Below are 6,000 nucleotides of genomic sequence, written 5' to 3'. Positions count from 1 at the left end.
GAAAGTTAAGTAGTAGAGACATCATAGCTAGCATTGAACATGTTATAAATATTTATTATGTAATCATTATAGTAAATTATTTCTAAAAGTAAGAAGAATCTGAACGTGTGTATTGTGGCTAGAAAGAATAGAGAACTTATTATGAAAATGTTATGAGTGTGCAAATTACAAAGTGTTGTAAGTGTGCATTTAACAATGGCAGATTACAAAGTGTTGTGAGTATACATTTAATAAAGGGTATATTAGAAAGTGATGAGAGAATACAATCAACTTGTGAAGTGAGATTTTGAGATTTAAACAACATTGTGTTTCGAAGTATGAATAAGATGTAGTATGTTGTAATTTGATTAATGAAAATTTTTTCTGAGTTTGTGAACATGACTCTCGAAGGTTACAAATAGTGCATGGATTATGAAAATTTGGTTACAAATTACTATTACTCTAAATCATAAAATTGACCAAACTATTTGAAGGGTGATGGTATTCTAATGGTGTAAAAGTGCAAAGTTTCAAATTTGAAATCAATGTTGGATTACTTTATTTGTAACATCTTAATGATAGAAAGTGCAATGCTTCAGATTTGAAATTAGTGATAAATTATTTTATTTGTAATATCCTTATGGTTGGTGCATCAAGGATGTTGAGTTGATGTCTGGATTGAGAAGTTTGTGATTATAAGAGTTGGTGCTCTTAAATGAGGATTTTGGTGAGAGTTGGTGCCCTTGAATTTTGTACACATTATTTTTGCAAGGTTGGGTTAGGACAATAGATCCTAGCAGCACTTCTCACCATGGTTTTTTACCCATTTTGGGTTTTCCACGTATTTCATGTGTAATGGATCTATGTGTGGTTGTACTCATTTCACATTCAATTTCTTGTTTTGTTAAAGTTCATCAAAAAAACTTTAATTCGTTAATAATTTGAAATTTATATCTTCTACTGATTCACTCCCCCCTCTTAGTAGAATAATTGTATTCTATACGAGCCCACTAAGTGGCCACGAGGGGGTTCAACTGTAGATTGTGAGGAATTACCCTACATCTTAGCTAGAATAGTTTGTAGCTCTTCGAGGAGCAGCGATAATCTGACTTGGAGTCCTAATCCAAGAGGTGTTTATTTATGCGATTAAGATATCAAGAATTGGATCAATAGAAGTATGAGGGAGTTGAGGTCCCTTGATGGAAGAAAGTGTGGAACTATCTTGCTTGGCCTATTTTTTTTATTTTTTTTGTGGTTATCCACTTGTAATAAATGCCTTACTTGGGACTATCTCCAAAAACATGGTTTTTTGGGGTAGTCAAAATGTTTCCTTTTTGGCAACAACGAGGATGTTCCTCACAAATATTTCTTAAGTGCTTGTAGTCTAGAGTTATTTGGAACTTTTGGTGGGGAGTTTAGAAACAAACTTGTCATCATGATTCTTCTCTTATTGACTTATAGAGCAGTCTGACGCAACCTCTAGATAAAATAGTCTTTTTGTGGGTGGCTTGGGCTATTGGCTCTTCTTGCATCATCTGACAAATTTGGTTGAAGAGAAACTAAAGAATCTTTCAAGGTAGGAGTTTGGGTACTCAATAACTTTGGTTAAAGATCTTAGGTATGATTCAAGAAACTATTCATGCCAGGTGTGAGGTGTTCATTCCCTTAGAGCCTAGAGAAGTTGAGATGATGATGGATATAGGGTTGGGTAAGAAGACTCTTGGATTCCTTCAAGTTAACATAGAAGTTATCTCAATAAGAAAACCCAAAGAGATGGGAAGTGGTCCCTACCTTTGAAGGTATTTTTAAGATTAACTTTGATGGTTCTTCTCGTAGTAATCTTTGCTCATGTTGGAATTGTTGGAGTTTGAAGAGCTAGTGCAAGCACTATGTAGTTTCTCTTCTCCATCTACAAAGGTAAGCATACCCACAATATGATGGATGCTCTTGCTCTCCTTTATGTTGTCAAAAGAGGGTGCTCTTTGGGTTGGAATAAGATTATTTGTGAGTTAGACTCTTAGATTTTGATCAATGTATTGAATAATCAAAATTTTGAAGGTGTTCATTGGTAACTAACTTCAATGGTCTAATAGATTATTAGGTTGGGGAGATCTTTGGATCTTGTTGCTTTTTTCCACAACCTGAGAGAGTGGAATGAGGTTGTGGATTGTTTGCCCAAATGGGCTTCCAATTAGGGCATTGATTGGAATATTGGGGATTGGGAGCACCTTCCTCTAGAGAACTCTCAATGGATATAGAGGTTGGTTGACGAGGATTTACTTGGCTAATGAGCTAGATTTTTCAGAGTTTTGGGATTTCCCTTTCTCTATTTTGGTGATTGTTGTTGGATGGATTTATGGATACCTGTTGAGTCTAGGTGGTACCTCTTTTTTGTGTTGGTTTTCTCTTGGTATGTATAATTTTTTATCTCTTTGATTAAAAAAAGATTAGTACTAATTAGTATAGTCATTTTTTTAGAATAAATACCAATATCAATACATTAATTATGCGAGAGAGTAAATAAGTGACGTCAAAGGTGGAGTCTAATGTCACAAGTGTGTTAATAAAAAATATTATAGTTATTTTATTTTAATTTAAAATTATTTTGTTTTATTTTCATTTCCCTAGTTATCTTTGCAAGTATACTATTGTAATTAGATTTGTTTAACTTGATATTAGCAATTATATCATATCAATTATATCTTAGTCCTTTTTTATGTAAAACAAATATTACAGATATTTTGGCAAAAAAAACACTATAAATAAAGTAATTGATACATGAAACTTTATGTTAATCAATTTAGTTATTGAAGCACCGATTATGATCTGTAATATCATATTATATTTTATAGATATTTGTACAACCTAAACATAGAAAATATGCACAAAAAAATGAGGTTTCTTAGAAATCTATATTTCATATTTATTTAAGAGATAGAGAGAGGGAGGGATAAATAAGAAGATATAATAATGACATGGAGGAGAAAACTTGTGATTTTTAGGGGGAAATAGGAAAACCCCAATAAAATTTTAGATTCGAATCCCTGTGAAATCAAAATGTTTGAAATAGTTAACAAAGACATTGCAACATATGAACAATTGGTTGTTATTGACTGAATTATGGGGAAGAAACTAGGTCAAAAAGAAATCGGACGATGGATTAAGGGAAACTGGGATAAAATAACAGAAATGTATGTTATGGCAAAATAATTTTTCATAGTAGAATTTGAGGAGGAAAACAGAAATGAGATTGTGGAGAATGGACCCTGGTATATGGAGGAGCATTATGTATGTGTACAAAAATGGGTACCTAAATTTGACCCAACAATTACTTGTCTTGGGGAAAAGTTGTAATGGCTTTGATTGTACAACATATTGTTTGAATTTTGAAGTCAAGATTCTATTTGGCAGATTGGTAATGCTCTAGGACAAACTTTGGAGATTGGAATGGGTGATGATGATAATATCATTTATGTCAGAATACAAATTTTGAATATTCAAAAACCCCCTCACTTTATTCAATTATTGACTTTTGCAAGGACATGGGAGCCAAATATAGATATTGAAGAAGAGAAGTTTTTATAGTTGAGATGTAGAAGGAGAAACCATAATGAAGAGACTTGTAAGGTTCCAACAAGGAAAGAATGGCAAAAGAAGCCCAATCAGAATCATGCCTCGACTAGTCAATTGGTGGAGACAAAGCATCGAAAGACAAAGCATCAAAATACAAAGCAACGAAGGAGATAAAGGTCCCTCCTCTAGTTCCCCCTGGTTTAGAAACAGGGGGTCAAGTAGTGTAGACCAGGGAAAGGAGAAATAATTTGATTTTGTTGATTTCCATGGACAGGAGGTGATCTTGGAGTGGAAATATCTAGGGATTGCAGTAGATTTGGGAGAAATTAACAATCAATTCCTAACCCAAGCATAGTCAGAAGATGAATTGGATGTAATAGAAAGTAGAATGATTAGTCAATTAGTGGTTGCATCCCAGAAAACTCTAATTATGAGAGCAAAAACTGGAAGGAAGACAAATAACAAGAAAAGAACAAAAGATGGCATGCTTCCTGATCAAGCCTCTATCAAAACTTATATGACAAGGTCAAAGGGAGGAGGTCCCTCCCTTGGGGGGAAATGAAAGTACTCACTTGGAATGTTAGAGGCATTTGTCCCCCTAATAGAAGGTGCATGATTAAGTGCCAAATTATTAACATGATAATTGACATTATCTTGTTGCAGGAAACCAAAACAAACAAAAATGAGATGGAACCGTTTGTTAAACAATGTGTAGGGTGATTTGGGTTTGCAAATGATGCCAATGGAGAATCAAGTGGTCTTTTTATAATGGGGAAGATGAACAAAGTGTCAATTCAGATTTTAGATCTTAATCAAATTGGATGAAAGTCTTGGTAAAAAGTTATGTCTTGAATTTACAATTTTTTTTGTACAATGTTTATGGTCCAACTAAAATAGGGGAGAAGCTTGAATTATGGCGACGTATCCAAAATCATATGCAAAAACATGATGAAAATTATTTTAGGAGGGAATTTTAATGTGATTTTGGATGTTGATGATAAACAGCCCGAGGTCTTCAAAGAATGGGACAAGTTCAATCTAATTTTGTGAAAATTAATGGACTAGTGAATATTGTCCTTGTGAATGGAAAATTTATGTGGACAAATAGGTAGAAGGGTCATTCTAATATTGCGTAGTGTCTAGATTGGTTTATTTTGTCAGATAATTGGAACAACTTTGATGTTCATACAAGTGCCTTGATTAAACCATGTCCCGTTTCTGATCATTTCTCACTCGAACTAAACTTGATTGAAGATTATCTTCCAATCAAATCATAGTTTAAGTTTGAAAGCATGTGGTTGACATGGCCTGAATTGGTGGAAATTATGGAGTGGTGGACATAAATCAATCAATTCACTTGTACGAAAAATGTTTGTATTTTCATCTAGAGAGTGAAATAAGTCTACTTTTAAGAATATTTTTGAAGAAAAAGTGAGGATTGAAGAAGAGATGGAATCCCTCAATGAACTTGTCATACAAAAAGGGATGTCTGAGACAAAAGTTTTGAAGGAGAAGGAAATTATCAAAGAATATGATCATATCTTGGCCAGAGAAGAATGTTGTTGGTGATTAAAATCCAGGGATGTTTGGCTTAAGGAAGGAGATTGCAATACAAAATTTTTCCATAATTCACAAAAGCTAGGGAGAATTGGAGCAAAATATCCCAAATTCAAAGCATGGACGGATGCATCTTGCTTGAAAATACAACAATTGAAAATGAGGGGATTAAATTTTTCAATGACCTTTTGAGATGTGAAGGTTGTTGTGAGTGAATGACTGTAGTTTCATCAATAAAATTCTACATTTGGTGACAATAATTTTTTAATTGCACCCATCTTCCTTGAGGAGGTGAAAGCAACTACTTTTCAATTGGGACTAGACAAAGCACCAAGACCAAATGGGTTCATGGCCCTAGTATTTCAAAAGTGCTGGGATTTTATGGCTCCAGACATTCTTGGTGTGGTAGAAGAATCTAGGTGTGAGGGAGTTATATTGAAGGAATTGAATAACACAAACATTTATTTGATTTGAAAAAATAGGATATTACTACTTTTGTTGATTTTTGCCCCATATCATTATGTAATACCATATATAAGATTATCTCTAAAGTTATGACAAACAAGTTGAAGATCTTGCTTCCAAAATTGATCTCGGTAGAAAAAAGCGAGTTTGTTCCAAATAGGAACATTGTTGATGAAGTCATTATTGCTCACGAACTGTTGCATTCAATTAGAAAAGATAATCTCAAAGATGTGATTCTAAAACTTGACATTCATAAAGCATATGATCATGTTCAGTGGAGATTTTTTATGTTAATTATGAAAAAGTTTGGTTTTTGTAATAAATAGCTTGATTATATATGGGGGTGTATCTCCACTCTTCGATATTCAATTTTGGTGAATGGAGCGCCATGTGGCTTCTTCCAAGGTGTTAGGGGGCTTAGACAGG

The sequence above is a fragment of the Cryptomeria japonica genome, chromosome 9, assembly GCF_030272615.1.
Source record: "Cryptomeria japonica chromosome 9, Sugi_1.0, whole genome shotgun sequence".
NCBI classification, from domain to species: Eukaryota; Viridiplantae; Streptophyta; class Pinopsida; order Cupressales; family Cupressaceae; genus Cryptomeria; species Cryptomeria japonica.
The sequence above is the reverse complement of the archived record's forward strand: the minus strand, read 5'-3'. Positions refer to the sequence as shown.